Source organism: Triticum urartu, chromosome 1 (assembly GCF_003073215.2).
Source record: "Triticum urartu cultivar G1812 chromosome 1, Tu2.1, whole genome shotgun sequence".
Taxonomy (NCBI): Eukaryota; Viridiplantae; Streptophyta; class Magnoliopsida; order Poales; family Poaceae; genus Triticum; species Triticum urartu.
This window is the reverse complement of record NC_053022.1, coordinates 328,845,892-328,861,608: the sequence shown is the minus strand read 5'-3', so window position 1 is coordinate 328,861,608 and position 15,717 is coordinate 328,845,892.

Below are 15,717 nucleotides of genomic sequence, written 5' to 3'. Positions count from 1 at the left end.
TATCCTACATCCACGTTGATGGAGACTTCAACCCATGAAGGGTAACGGTTGCGCGAGTCCACACAGGGCTCCACCCAAGGGTAACGGTTGCGCGAGTCCCACAGGGCTCCACCCACGAAGGGTCCACGAAGAAGCAACCACCCACAAAGGGTCCACGAAGAAGCAACCTTGTCTATCCCACCATGGCCATCGCCCACGAAGGACTTGCCTCACTAGCGGTAGATCTTCACGAAGTAGGCGATCTCCTTGCCCTTACAAACTCCTTGGTTCAACTCCACAATCTTGTCGGAGGCTCCCAAGTGACACCTAGCCAATCTAGGAGACACCACTCTCCAAGAAGTAACAAATGGTGTGTAGATGAACTCCTTGCTCTTGTGCTTCAAATGATAGTCTCCCCAACACTCAACTCTCTCTCATAGGATTTGGATTGTGGAAAGAAGATTTGAGTGGAAAGCAACTTGGGGAAGGCTAGAGATCAAGATTCATATGGTAGGAATGGAATATCTTGGTCTCAACACATGAGTAGGTGGTTCTCTCTTCAGAACATATGAGTTGGAATGGTGTATGTGTTCTGATGGCTCTCTCTCCGAATGAAGAGGGGGTGGAGGGGTATATATAGCCTCCACACAAAATCCAACCGTTACACAGTTTTCCAATCTCGGTGGGACCGAATCAACAAACTTGGTCGGACCGAAAATGTAAACCTAGTGACCGTTAGAGATTTTCGGTGGGACTGACATGCAACTCGGTAGGACCGATATGGTTAGGGTTTGGGCATAACGTAATCTCGGTGAGACCGATTACACAAACTCGGTGAGACCGAATTTGGTAATTAGCTAACCAGAGAGTTGGTCAGGCAAACTCGGTGGGACCGATTTGCTCTTTCGGTGAGACCGAAAAGTTACAAAGGGGAAACACTGAATTTACATTGCAATCTTGGTGGGACCGATTCGCTCTTTCCGTGAGACCGAAAAGTTACGAAAGGGAAACAGAGAGTTTGCAACCCCATCTCGGTGAGACCGAGATCCCTATCGGTAGAACCGAATTGCTAGGGTTTGGCAGTGGCTAATGAAAAGTGAAACTCGGTGGCGCTAGATAGGAAGAATCGGTAGGAGCGAGTTTGGCTTAGGGTTTAGGTCAAATGTGGATATGGGAAAGTAGTTGAGGGTTTTTGGAGCATATCACTAAGCACATGAAGCAAGAGGCTCATTAAGCAACACCTCATCCCTCCTTGATAGTATTGGCTTTTCCTAAAGACTCAATGTGATCTTGGATCACTAGAATATAAAATGAAGAGTCTTGAGATTTTGAGCTTGAGCCAATCCTTTGTCCTTAGCATTTTGAGGGTTCCACTTTCACATCCATGCCATGCCAATCATTGAGCTTTCCTGAAATAATCATCTTGGAATAGCATTAGCTCAATGAGCTATATGTTGTTATGAATTACCAAAACCACCTAGGGATAGTTGCACTTTCAGGGAGGCTCCGGAGGCACTGGCGGCTCCTCACGGGCCATCTCCATCCCTGCCAGGGCTGCGGAACGCCCTGCCTCTTGTGCCTCTGTGATGCCCCTCATGAGGCGCTGGTACGTGTCAGCCGCGTTTGGCAGGCCGCAAGGCATGCGAACGTAGCTGTGGGGTGGGCCTCCGCAGCGCCCCACTCGCGAGGGCCAGAGGCGCTCCAGAGAGGCGACTCGATTGAGCCCTGGTATGTCGATGCAGACGCGCAGCCCACCATCCTCACCTGGATGGGAAGCCACTGCTGGTAGGCGGCGGCTGCCTTTCATGACTCTTGACTCCTATAGCTCCTGAATGGCCTTGCTGACGAACTCCTGAGGGTCTGGATCTCCTTGCCTTGCTCCTTCTTGAGGGAAATGTGCTTCGAAACACGCCTCCATGTGGTGCCCAAGCGCCTCCCTCGTGACCCTAGCTAGGTCGGTGGCCCTCCAGGGGAGAGCCCCCAAGCCCTGCCTGAGGAGGGCGCTGGGCGCGCTTTCCTATGCGATGGAAGGAGGTTCCCCCTGGGCAGGCGCGGGCCTAGAGGGGTCTGCCTCCTGAGTGGTCGGGCCGGACGATGTCTTCTTCTTCTTAGGGGCGGTCTCGGGAGGCTCCTGCTTCCACGATCCGGGTCTTCCAGTGACGCGGCCTGAAAGGCTCGTTCCAGGGAACACACCGCGTCCTTCTCTTCACATGGCACCGTGATGACTCCGCCACTTCCTGGCATCTTGAGGACATTGTAGCCGTGGTGAGTTACGGCCATGAACTTGGCCAGCGTTGGGTACCCAAGGATGGCGTTGTACGGCAGGCGAATGTGAGCGACGTCGAAGTCGATGAGCTCGGTGCAGTAGTTGTCGCGTGCCCCAAAGGTGACAGGGAGGCGGACCTGCCCAATCGGGACCGTGGAGCCATCGGTGATACCGGAGAAAGGCTTGGTTGGCTGAAGCTGGCTATAGGACACTTGGAGGTTGTTGAATGTTTCCACGGACAGGACGTTGAGCCCTGCACCGCCATCGATGAGGGTCTTGGTGACCACTACGTTGCTGATGATTGGGGAACAAAGCATCGGGAGAACTCCGGCTGTAGCCGCACACTTGAGCTGATCTACTAAGCTGAACGTGATGGCGCACGCCGACCACCTGAGATGGCGCGTGGCTTCGAGCCCGGGGAGGATTGCGTTCACTTCGCGGGCGAACTGCTTGAAGATGCGCTGAGAGGCTGGGGCTTGTGCCCCGCCCAGGATGCAGGCGATCGCGCGCGGCTCCTGGAAGCCCCCAGCCCCCTCATCCTGGTGGCGGTCCTCGTTTCTCCTTGGCCGCGGCGGCAGCGGTGGGAGGCCTCCGTTGCCTTGCAGGCGATCCTCGCGAGGCTGATCCCTCCAATCTCCCTCGCGAGGCTGATCTCTCCAGCCTCCCTCGCGAGGCGGGTCTTGCCAGCGATCCTCGCGAGGTTGATCGCGCCACCCTTGGCGCAGGCCACGGTCTTCCCAGTGTCATGCGTTCCTTCCTCCTCCTCGACCATAGCCCCGGTCACTGCGGTCAAGGCGACGGCCGATCCTTCCTTCTCGCACGGCTCGGAGCTCTAGACATTCGTTGGTGTTGTGGGTGTGGAGGTCAGGGTACACACAGTACCGGCTGCCCTTGGAAGGTTCGGGCTGATCTCTGCCCCGCTTGGTGTCTGGTTCTGCCGCGAGCACGGCAGCCCCCTTGCGCTTCACATCCTTGGCCTTGGGCTTCTTCTCTTCTGGGTCTGCGGCAGGTAGCTCGAGGAGGGAGAGGCGCCCTTCCTCGGCCCTGGCGCACTTGGTTGCCAGGTTGAACAGTTCTAAGGAAGTGCACAGGTCTTCATGCATCGCTAGCTCCTCCTTCATCTTGACGTCGCGCACGCCGTCGGAGAAGGCCGAGATGATGGCCTCCTCAGTCACCTTGGGAATCTTGAGGCGCGCATTGTTGAAGCGCTGGATGTACTTCTGCAGGGTCTCCCCGGGCTGTTGCTTGATGCGGTGCATGTCGCTCACGGCGGGTGGCCGGTCGTGAGTGCCTTGGAAGTTGGCGATGAAGCGGGTGCGCATCTCGTCCCAGGAGGAGATTGTGCCTGGAGCCAGGTTCAGGAGCCAGGTGCGGGCCCCGTCCTTGAGTGCCATGGGGAACCACTTTGCCATGACCTTCTCGTCTCCATTGGCAGCTTCGATGCCCAGCTCGTAGAGCTAGAGGAACTCCACAGGGTCAGCCACGCCGTCGTAGCGAGGAGGCAAGTCTGGCTTGAACTTGCTGGGCCACGCGACACTGCGTAGCTCGGCGGTGAAGGCGCAGCAGCCTGCTGTGGCCACGGGAGGCCTTGGGTAACGGGGAGCTTGGTCTTGAATGTCCCCACGCGCTGCAGCTGGGAGCAGCGCAGGGTCTTGATGCGCGGGGGCAGGAGCATGGTCGCGACGTGCTGGAGCAGGGAGTGCCCAGGCAGCTTCTTGCGGGCGAGGGACTTCTTGACAGCTCTGCTCTTGCTGTGCTGGCGCCTGACGGAGCGGGTCCCGCCCAGGGGCCACGCGCCAAGCCATGGCGCCTTCCTGAGGAGGAGGCGGACGGGGCGCCGCCGGAGCTTCATTGCCCGCGCGGGGCGGGGTGCGGTGCAACAGAACGGACGGCGCAGGAGAGCCCCCTGCGGCGCGGACGAGCTCGGCGACGCGATCGAGCCATTCTTTGTAGACGTCGTCGACGGGATGGTAGCGCAGGAGCTCGTTCGCCGCGATGAGTGCAGCCCGATCCTCCATGGGCGCGCGGAGCGCGCGGGACGAAGAACCAGCTGGGGTGAGCGAGGGAGTTGCGGTGCGGCCGTCTTGCCGCATGGACGGATGCTGAGACGATGCTTGCCGCTCGTCCCCCGCCGGGCCGGTGGCGGCGTTGACGGCAGGTGACGGGGAACGGCGAGGACGCCCGCCGATAGGGGCCGTCTGGGCAACGCGGGAAGCAAGCGCGGCCTGGCGCTCAGCACGGGCCCGACGAGCGTCAGACATGGGCGTGATGGTCGGAGGAGAACGGGGTGGTGCAAGACGAATCCCGGCGCACCCCTACCTGGCGTGCCAAATGTCGGATTTTGGGTTCCGGCAGACCCTTGAGGTTCGAACACTGGGGTGCGCGCGGGGATTTCACCTCCTACCCACCTGCACCCCTCCGCCTTGCTAGGATCTAAACTATGGAAAGAACAACACAAGAGACGCAGGGTTTATACTGGTTCGGGCCACCGTTGTGGTGTAATACCCTACTCCAGTGTGTGGTATGGTGGATTGCCTCTTGGGCTGATGATGATGGACAATACAAGGAAGAACAGCCTCGCGAGGGTCTGTTCTTGGCTGGGGCGATGAACTGCTGGGAGGAGCTCAGTCACCTTTCTCTCTATCTCTCTTCATGATCTTCTCTATCCTTCCAAAACCCTTGGCCCCCTTTGCTCTGTGGGTGGCTGGTCCTATTTATAGAGGCCCTGGTCCTCTTCCCAAATATCGAGCGGGAAGGGAGCCAACAATGGCGGGCTAATTTGAAGGGGGACAGCTAGTATCAGCTATCCTGACAAAAGTAGTCTTCGCCTGCGCAAAGCTCTGGTGATGACGCCGTCTTGGGCTCCACAGTGACCTCTGTCTCGTAGTCCTCCTGGTCTTGGTCTCGTTGCACCGAAATGGCAACCTTTGCCTGATGCCTCGGTACTCCGCGGCTGCGCTTGCCCCTTTTGCACCAAAGAGGAAGGGAGGACACTGCGTGGGCTGGCACCCGCCTGGCGCCCCCGGTCGTCATGGCTTGCGTCACGGGCACCTCATGAGGTACCCCGCCTTGATCTCTCCGCCTCCTCGTGAGCCAGCCTGATGAGGCCGCGCCTGAGGAAGCTCCACGTCGTCCGCCCCGCGAGGCTTGGCCCCTCGTGAGGGTCTTGGGTTTGTGTTGGTGAAGATGGGCCGCGCTGGGCCCCCCTTCGAGCCACGCCGCAGGCCGCAGGCAGGCAAGTCTGGGGACCCCCGTTCCCAGAACACTGACAGAGCTCGATGGCCCATTTTGCAATCCGGCCCGTTGCGTCACGGTTGTTTATAATGTCGTTAAGTGGTACTTCCGAGGCTACTGTTATTGAACACTCTTGAAAGTAGTGTCGTAGCTTCCGGGATGCCATGAATACCGCGTACGCAATCTTTTGATAATGCGGGTACCGTGATTTTCAGGGAGTGAGGACAGTGGACACATAATAGACCGGCCTTTGAAGGGGGAATTTGTGTCCGTCCGCTTCTCGTTCGACGACGAGCACTGCGCTTACCACCTGATGTGCTGCTGCGATGTACAATAGCATTGGTTCGCCGGTGTTTGGCGCGGCCAGGACTGGGTTTGTTGCCAGTATGGCTTTTATTTCATTGAGTCCAGCCGTGGTTGCGTCCGTCCATTTGAAGTGTTCGGTGCGCCGAAGGAGGTGGTAAAGGGGAAGGGCCTTTTCTCCTAAGCAGGAGATAAAGCGGCTTAGAGCCGCCACACATCCGGTTAACTTTTGTATTTGTTTGAGGTCCTTTGGGATATCCAGTTGTGACAGAGCTCGAATCTTGGCTGGATTTGCTTTAATTCCTCCGCTGGATACAATGAAGCCCAAGAGCTTTCCGGCTGGAACGCCGAAAACGTATTTTTCCGGGTTGAGCTTGATGTCGTATGTTCGGAGATTGTCAAATGTGAGTCTCAAGTCGTCTACTAGAGATTCAACATGTCTTGTTTTGACGACCACATCATCTACGTATGCCTCCACTGTTTTACCGATCTGGCTTGCCAAACATGTCTGAATCATGCGCTGATATGTTGCGCCGGCGTTTTTGAGCCCGGAGGGCATCATGTTGAAGCAGAATGGCCCGTATGGTGTGATATATGCCGTTGCGGCTTGGTCTGGTTCTGCCATCTTGATTTGATAGTAGCCAGAATATGCGTCGAGGAAACACAACGAATCGTGTCCTGCGGTCGCATCGATAATTTGATCGATGCGGGGGAGGGGGAAGGGATCCTTTGGGCAAGCCTTGTTAAGGTCTTTAAAATCAACACACAGGCGCCAGGATTTGTCCTTCTTTGGTACCATCACCAGGTTTGCTAGCCAGTCTGGATGTTTTATATCTCTGATGAATCCGGCCTCTAATAGCTTTGCTAGCTCCTCTCCCATAGCCTGTCTCTTAGGTTCGGAAAAATGCCGGAGAGCCTGTTTGACAGGTTTGAATCCTGTTTGGATATTTAAGCTGTGCTCGGCCAGCCTGCGTGGGATTCCTGGCATGTCTGAAGGGTGCCAGGAGAAAATGTCCCAATTCTCTCGTAAGAACTCTCGCAATGCGGCGTCTACATCAGGGTTTAACTGTGCCCCGATGGAAGCTATTTTATTGGGGTCCGTTGGATGGACTTGGAATTTGACTATTTCGTCCGCTGGTTTAAAGGAGGTGGATCTGGATCTTTTGTCGAGTACCGCATCATCCCTATTCATCGTAGAGCGCAGCGTAGTTAGCTCCTCAGCCGCTAGGGCTTCGGATAGTGCCTCGAGGGCCAGTGCGGCTGTCTTGTTTTCGGTGCGGAGTGCTATGTCCGGATCACTAGCGAGAGTGATGATCCCGTTAGGCCCGGGCATCTTGAGCTTCATGTACCCATAATGGGGTATTGCTTGGAAGATTGTGAATGCTTCCCGCCCTAGCAAAGCGTGATAACCACTGCTGAACGGGGCCACGTGGAACGTGACTTCTTCGGACCTGTAATTGTCCGGCGTGCCGAACACCACATCTAGTGTGATTTTTCCTGTACAGCGTGCTTCCCGACTGGGGATTATTCCTCTAAAGGTTGTGCTGCTTCGCGTGATGCGGTTCCAGTCTACATCCATTTATTGGAGAGTTTCCTCATAGATGAGGTTCAATCCGCTGCCGCCGTCCATGAGTACCTTGGTGAGACGAAAGCCGTCCACTATTGGACTGAGGACCAATGCGGCTGGTGCTCGGGCTGTTCGGAATTTAGGTTCATCACTGGCGTTGAATGTAATGGCCGTGTCACTCCATGGGTTTATTGTTGCTACTTGGTAGACTTCGGCAAGGCTGCGGAGTGTCCTTTTTCGCATGTTATTTGATGCGAAGGTCTCGAAGACTGTTAATACCGTATTGGTGTCTCTGGGGTGGCTTTCTGTGGCCTCCGGGATTAGGAGGTTTTCGCCAATTTTGGCCACCTGCCGGAGTATCCAACATGCTCTAAGGCTGTGAGTTGGTGTGGCGTCCTCTGTACTATGAATTTTACAGGGTCCATTAAGCCATCCTTCCAATACGGTTCCATGCCCTGAAGAGGGTTTTTGCCTTTTGGTGTTTGACCCGGGTGTCTGGGAATGATGCACCCTTTTATTTCGGACTGGGCTTGCATTAAGGGCCGGATTGTCCCAAAATTTTGTTTCGGTTTTCCGGGCGCTTTCCATCGCACAGTACTTTCGTACTATGGACGCTAAGTCAACGAAGCGTGTAATATCACGGCGACTTATGGCGTTGAGTATTCCCTTGTCCGTGCAATTATTGCAGAAGGATGAAATTGCGTCTTCCTCGCGGCAGCCCTTTATCCTGTGCATAACCAGGAGGAATCTCGCCCAGTAATGATGTACTATTTCTTTGGGCTCTTGCCTAATTTGGGATAGATCGCTAATGTTCGGGTGGGTGGGTGGAATTGAATCTGAAGCCTTACCCCTTCTGAGGCTCAGAGGCCGAGGAATTTCTGAACTCGAAAGTTTGGATTCCTGTGTGTCATCCAATGAATCCAGTCCATCGCCCGATTCTCGGTTCAGGTCTTGAGTGATATCCTCCCCTCCGTGGACATCCGGCTTGGAGGGATCGGGAATCCGGACGTAGCAAGTCCTTAGGATAGATGAAGGGTCGCCGCACTGTCCCTCTACCACAGCAACGTGATGGGTGGCTTGGGGAGAGTTAATCTCTCTCAGATCGGTTTTAGGCCCAATCTGGTCGTAATCCGTAGCAACTCCCAGGGCGGCGAAGTGATCCAAGAGCTCGTTTATGGAGGAAAGCTCTATTGGATTTAACTGCTCGGCAAGTTCCGAGTTGACATGAAGATTGTTTTCGATGGCTTGAGAGGTCATCGTCGGCGTAGAAGCCGAACAGGTGGTCATAAGAAAACCACCTAGCCGGAGGGTTTGGCCGACAGCCAAAGCTCCCTTAGCAACGGTGCCGTCTTTAAAGACGGGGCGAGGCATCCTTCCTGACGGCGACGACACAGAGGAACTCTCAATGAAAGCACCAATGTCGGTGTCAAAACCGGCGGATCTCGGGTAGGGGGTCCCGGACTGTGCGTCTAGGCCTGGTGGTAATAGGAGGCAGGGGACATGAAGTTTTACCCAGGTTCGGGCCCTCTCGAAGGAGGTAAAACCCTACGTCCTGCTTGATTAATATTGATGATATGGGTAATACAAGAGTTGATCTACCACGAGATCAGAGAGGCTAAACCCTAGAAGCTAGCCTATGGTATGATTGTTGATGTGTATGTTGTCCTACGGACTAGAACCCTCCGGTTTATATAGACACCGGATAGGGTTAGGGTTACATAGAGTCGGTTACAATGGTAGGAGATCTGAACATCCATATCGCCAATCTTGCCTTCCACGCCAAGGAAAATCCCTTCCGAACACGGGACGGAGTCTTCAATCTTGTACCTTCACAGTCCAGGAGTCCGGCTGAAGGTATAGTTCGGCTATCCGAACAACCCCTAATCCAGGAATCCCTCAACTGGCCTAATGAGAAGTACTCCGCCTTCGGGATAGGAGGTTGAAGCCGTAGGCTGACCCGCTTGAAGTCTTGTGATAGGACGTGTCATGTTAAAGCACGACAGAAGCACCCTTATTTTCTAAGACCAATTTTCGGATTGGCACTGAACACTTGATCTTGTTCGGACGTCAAGTTTTTACTGACGTTTTTTGGTTTTCCTAGCTTATGACGCTTTTAAACTATTTGTGTGTTTTCATCACAAGTCTCGCAGTGCAACGCCGGACACCTTTAGAGATTCGGCAAAAACATTCTCGGATATTGCTATATATGCATCAGTTTCGAATTGTGTCTTCGGTCAATAGTTGGGTTGCCCAGCTCCTGCACTTGCTTCCTACGTTCCGCTTTGTTCGGCTAGGCGTGCAAAGGGAGAACCACTGCGATTGTGCTTCCAGCTCACATGGTTAAGCACCTTAGTGGAGAAAGCCGAAAACTGACTGTCACAATAAGCGTAAACTGGTCAGCGATCCGATAACTATGTTAAATAACGGGCCATTCATAGCATTGGCCGAAGTGTTTACGGCTTGACCTCGACTGTCGCCGAACACTACCGGGGGCTATTAACTGGCCTCCGAAACTAAATCCTCGATATTTTGCTCTTATATTAGAGCTGAGGTTTCATGATCATGCTTAGCATGACAACCCAAAGAAAGGAACCGATAGTGGGACTATTTTCTTTGGAAAACATTTCTTATGTTAAACAGTAATATAACATATCTCTGCGTACCTTTGTTTATAAAACAGTATGGCCAGATTGCCTTGTTTGTCATAAATCTTTGCCCTCATAAAGGCTTTATAAAGTAGGACAAACACTCCTCGGCTGCTGGCCGAGGAGGTGGAAGCCGATGGTCGGTCAACAAAGTTTTGTACAATGTGGATCCGACCATTAATGACGTAAAGTACTTGGATACATAGAGTCATTACACATAATTTGTGACTTTACTATGGATATCGATCCTTAATTCGGCCACCCGTGCCCGCATTAAGGCTCGGGGGCTAATGGGCTTCGGGCTTATTGTTTACAAATATTAAAGGGGCACATCGATCCCCTGATCTGGTGTTTCCACCCGACCAGTGTCTCGGGGGCTACTGCATTGCCTGTCCAATGCAGAAAATTTTATGTGCAATATAGTTTCCGAGGAGATTTTGATCCTCAGGTTGGTCGGCCGCACCCAACCCGAGTTTCGAGGACTGAGCATGCCGCTTTTAGTGTCCCGAAGTATTCTGCCGAGCTAGGACTTGATCCTCAGGCCGATTTTGCAAATCAACCTGAGTCTCAGCGGCTACTGGGATCAGCGGTCTTTCTCATCCTTCAGGTGCATCTCGGGTTTTAGACCGATACACACCTTGAGGGCTACTGACTATATATCTCGGCAGAGAATAAATTGCACCAATCAAAAATATTGACAAAAAATTGGCCCACAGTTGGGGTGGTGCACCACCTCGGAAGCAGTCCGGCATAAAGCTCGGGCGCTAGTGGCTGGCTCCATAGAGGGCATTTCCAGCATTAAGCTCGGCTAAACTCCTTCAACTCTTTTGGACCAAGATGGTCTATGACATCTTGGATATAGTCCGGCGTTGGAGCTTGGACACAGTCCGGCGTTGGAGCTCGGACACATTTCGGCGTTGGAGCTCGGAAGCAGTCCGGCATTGGTGCTCGGCTGCAAAAGATACCTCGAATGCAGTCCGGCGTTAGAGCTCGGACGCGAGAGGACACAGCCTCCCGAGAACAACTTCAAGCCCGAGGTGTGGCATGAAAATAACAAGGCATCAATAAAGGCCGGAAATTTAAAGGGGCTCCTCGGATACCCGACGTGTAAACTCGTCGAATGCATTTCGGTGATCCTCAAGATCGAAGATGAGAAGATTTGTTGAACCAGTTTTCAAGACCGACGACCGAAGATGATGAATAGTTCGGAAGAATCGAGGAGCGTCCCTAACTTGAAGACCGGTTCAGGGGGCTACTGACGGTGTCCTGGACTAGGGGGTACTCACCACGTCGTCTCCCGATCTGTTAGATTGGGTCCAGGACCCCCATGGCCGTATACTCATGGGCTAGTTCGGACAGCTGCCGCATACATGGAAGATTCCACAAGACTTGGTGATCAAGACAAGGACTCCTCCCCACTAGCGTAATTGTCTAGGACTCTTGTTATCCTAGGCCTCTGGTGCATTATATAAACCGAGGCCAGGCTAGTCGATAGAACAAATACATACAATCATACCATAGGCTAGCTTCTAGGATTTAGCCTCTCCGATCTCGTGGTAGATCAACTCTTGTAATACTCATATCATCAAGAATAAATCAAGCAGGACGTAGGGTTTTACCTCCATCAAGAGGGCCCGAACCTGGGTAAAACATCGTGTTCCCTGCCTCCTGTTACCATCCACCTTAGATGCACAGTTTGGGATCCCCTACCCGAGATCCGCCGGTTTTGACACCAACAACCACCGTGGTACATTTTCCTAAACATATTCCTTCCTTTGAAAAATTTCTGAAATTTTTAGTGACTCAAAAATAAAAGTGAACCAAACTCAACAAAATTGATAACAACTACTCCTACAAGTGTCTAGAGGCTATATCATGCATTAAAACTACTTTTGACCACATAAATTTGACATGAAAGCTCAAGAATAGGGTCACCTAAGCAGCAAAAATTTGCAATAAATAAAGCACTAGAACAAAAACTAAATGGACCATTGGAGGAGTCACATACCAAAGAACAATCCCCCAAAGCAGTTTTTTGAATGAAGCTTTGAGCAAGGAGATCGAAAATGGTAGCAAGATGAGCTAGAACTCGGGTTTGAGCTGGTGGGTGACTTTTTCTGGAGGAAGATGAAGTGTGTGGGTGCAAGAATAAGTTCAAGGGACCCACATGGGGTCCACGAGGCAGGAGGCGCGCCCAGGGGGTAGGGCACGCCCTCCACCCTTGTGGGCACACGGTGGGTCCCCCTGATGTGTTCTCAGTGCCAATAATTCTTAAATATTCTGGAAAAAATCATATTTCATTTTCAGGGCATTTGGAGAACTTTTATTTTCAGGGTATTTTTTATTGCAAGGATAATTCAGAAAACAGATAGAAAATACTATTTTTACTTTATTTAAACTAAATAACAGAAAGTAAAAAGAGGGTACAAAAAGTTGTGCTTTCTAACTTCATCCATCTCATGCTCATCAAAAGGAATCCACTAACAAGGTTGATCAAGTCTTGTTAACAAACTCATTTCGAATAACATGAAACCCGGAGAATTTTTGAATAACACTAGGTTACCTCAACGGGGATATGCACATCCCCAAAAATAAGAATATCATATTTCTTCTTGATAGTAGGAAGAGGAAATTCAAAACCTCCAATAGTAATCATTGAAATTTTTCCAATAGAGTTGATACTGTGGACTTGAGGTTGTTTCCTCGGAAAGTGTACCGTATGCTCATTACCATTAACATGAAAAGTGTCATTGCCTTTGTTGCAATCAATAACAGCCCCTGCAGTATTCAAAAAGGGTCTACCAAGGATAATAGACATACTATCACCCTCGGGAATATCAAGAATAACAAAGTTCGTTAAAATAGTAACGTTTGCAACCACAACAGGCACATCCTCACAAATACCGACAGGTATAGCAGTTGATTAATCGGCCATTTGCAAAGATATTTCAGTAGGTGTCAACTTATTCAAATCAAGTCTATGATATAAAGAGAGAGGCATAACACTAACACGGGCTCCAAGATCACATAAATCAGTTTTAACATAGTTTCTTTTAATGGATCATGGTATAGTTGGTACTCCTGGATCTCCAAGTTTCTTTGGTATTCCACCTTTAAAAGTATAATTAGCGAGCATGGTGGAAATTTCAGCTTCCGGTATCTTTCTTTTATTTGTAACAATATCTTTCATGTACTTAGCATACGGGTTCATTTTAAGCATATCAGTCAAACGCATACGCAAAAAGATAGGTCTAATCATTTCAGCAAAGCGCTCAAAATCCTCATCATCCTTTTTCTTGGATGGTTTAGGAGGAAAAGGCATGGGTTTCTGAACCCATGTTTCTCTTTCTTTACCGTGCTTCCTAGCAACGAAGTCTCTCTTATCATAATGTTGATTCTCTGATTGTGGGTTATCAAGATCAACAGCAAAATGTCTACATCATTATCATTACTAGGTTGAGCATCAACATGAACATCATCATTAACATTACCACTAGGTACATGTTCATTACCAAATTGTGTTTCAGCATCAGAAATAGAAATATCATTGGGATTCTCATGTGTGTCAACAACAGGTTCACTAGATGTAACATCCCAAATTTTCAATTTGGAATGTTATACACTAGATCATCATGCATATCATATTTTCTTGCATTTTGGTCGATCCTAGAAATTTCACGCAACTCAAGGACCCTCGGAGAGAGTTGGAGATTTCATTATTTTCATATTTGAGTTCTCTCAAATGTTGGAAAAGATGATCATTTGATTTATTTATTTCATCTTCAACCTATATCAAAAATGAGAGAGGGAATAATATGACTTTCCCAAAATTTAGGAAAATGAAGATCTAATGGATAAATCAATTTTTGTTTTCCGGTGTTTATTTTGCATTTTATTTGGATAGGGAAAAATGCGTGATTTAAAAATTGCATTTTAGGCCTGGAGAAAAGTTCATTTTGTTCGACTCATTTTTAGGAGTCGGGGAAAATTTACTTTAGATTTTTTTTTGAGTTCATTTAGTTTTATTTTCTTTTGTTTTTCTGCGCGCGTAACCGTTTAAAAAAAGGAACTCTTGCAGCGCCCTGGGCCAAGGCCCAGCCAGCAGCCGGCCGGCCAGGCCATCGCCCGCGCCGCGCGCGCCAGGCGCCAGGAGGCCGCCGCCGCCGCCCCTTTTGGAGTCCTAGTAGGACTTTAGTCCTACTCTGTTTCCTCTTTTTCTTTCCTATTCCTACTCTATTTATTGTCCCCTACCCCAAGAAATCCCCTCCCCTCACCAATATAAATACCCCTCTACCCCCCCCCCTCTCCTCACATCAAAAACCCAAGCCTCTCTCCTCCTAAGCCGCAGCAAGCAGCAGCGCGCAGCCCCAAGCCGCCGCCTAGCCGCCGCCGCCGCCCTTAGCCGCCGCCCGGAGCCGCCTCCCGAGGTAGCCGCGCCTCTCTTTTTCTTCCCCGGTCCGGTTTTTTCCTAAAAGAACCGTTCCGTTTTCTCTCCGATTCTTTTCTTTTTCTTTCGGTTTTTGTTTCGGTTTTGTTCCGAAACCCTAGATCGGTTTGCGTTCTTCTATCGGACCGTTCATCCCAACGAACGTGATCACCGATTGTTCCCGGTTAACGACGTCCGTTCGTTTAACCGTTCGTCTCTTTCTTTTTTGTCGGATTTATTTCTGCGATCGTGATCTCATATCCGATCTTTCGTTCTAGTCTTTCTTCTCGCTCGTTTATCGGAATCAGGTGATTCAAACGCCTGGAGTTTCGTTTCGAAACCGCCGTTCCATCTAATCAACTTAAACAAGTTTTTGCCCGGTAAAATTTGACCTAGTTTCAACTTGCTAGAACCGAGTTGTTTTGTTCCGCCATTTGTTTTCCGTTTCTTTGTTCGGTTCGTTCTTTCTTTGCAACCGGAGTTCTTAAGTTGAACTTTCTGGTTCGTTCTCTTGTTCGAGTTTTACCTGTGCATTAGATGAGTACTTATTGTATGCTTGTTGTTTGTCTGCGATAGATCACCCGGATTGCGCCGCTTGTTACTTCGAAACTCTAGGTCTCGCGGATCATCAGCAAGGCAAGTAACACTTTGATCATACCTTTTCTACAACCCATGTTTTATTGCATTAGATCAATCCTCTCACATTGCATGATTAGGATCTAATTAAATTGTGGTATGGGAAGTAGATGAGGTAGTACCTATCACCTGTATTATTATGAAACCTTTGGGAGTTACTTCTACGTTTGCTTATTATGCCATGCTATGGTAGTAGACGTGGATTGGGTGAGTGATATCCATGACAGATGTGAGTTGATAATTCTAATGGTTTATCTAAGGTGGCAACTTAAACACACATCTGGGTGGATTGAGGCACCTGATGTCTATCAGGACTTGCCTGTTTTATTTTGGACCGCCACCCAGGCTCAAAGGGATCATAAGATCTTTCATGCTAGAAACTTCCGTGTGCAGCCACAAGCCATTATGGGCTCTGGCATAGTTGACTAAGTTGTGCGAACTCTTACAGTGGTAGACTAGCAGATGTAGGGGATGTAGGTGTACCGGTCTACCCGATCGTAAGGTGCTAGCGCTTCTGAAAGGCTATGTCTCGGTCATCCGTTTCTCAAACACCATGTAGTGCGAGAAACCAAACGGAGGCGATCGAGTCTTGTGGGGAAAAGTGCGCAAACCTCTACAGAGTGTACAAACTAATCATGATTAGCCGTGTCCCCGGTTATGG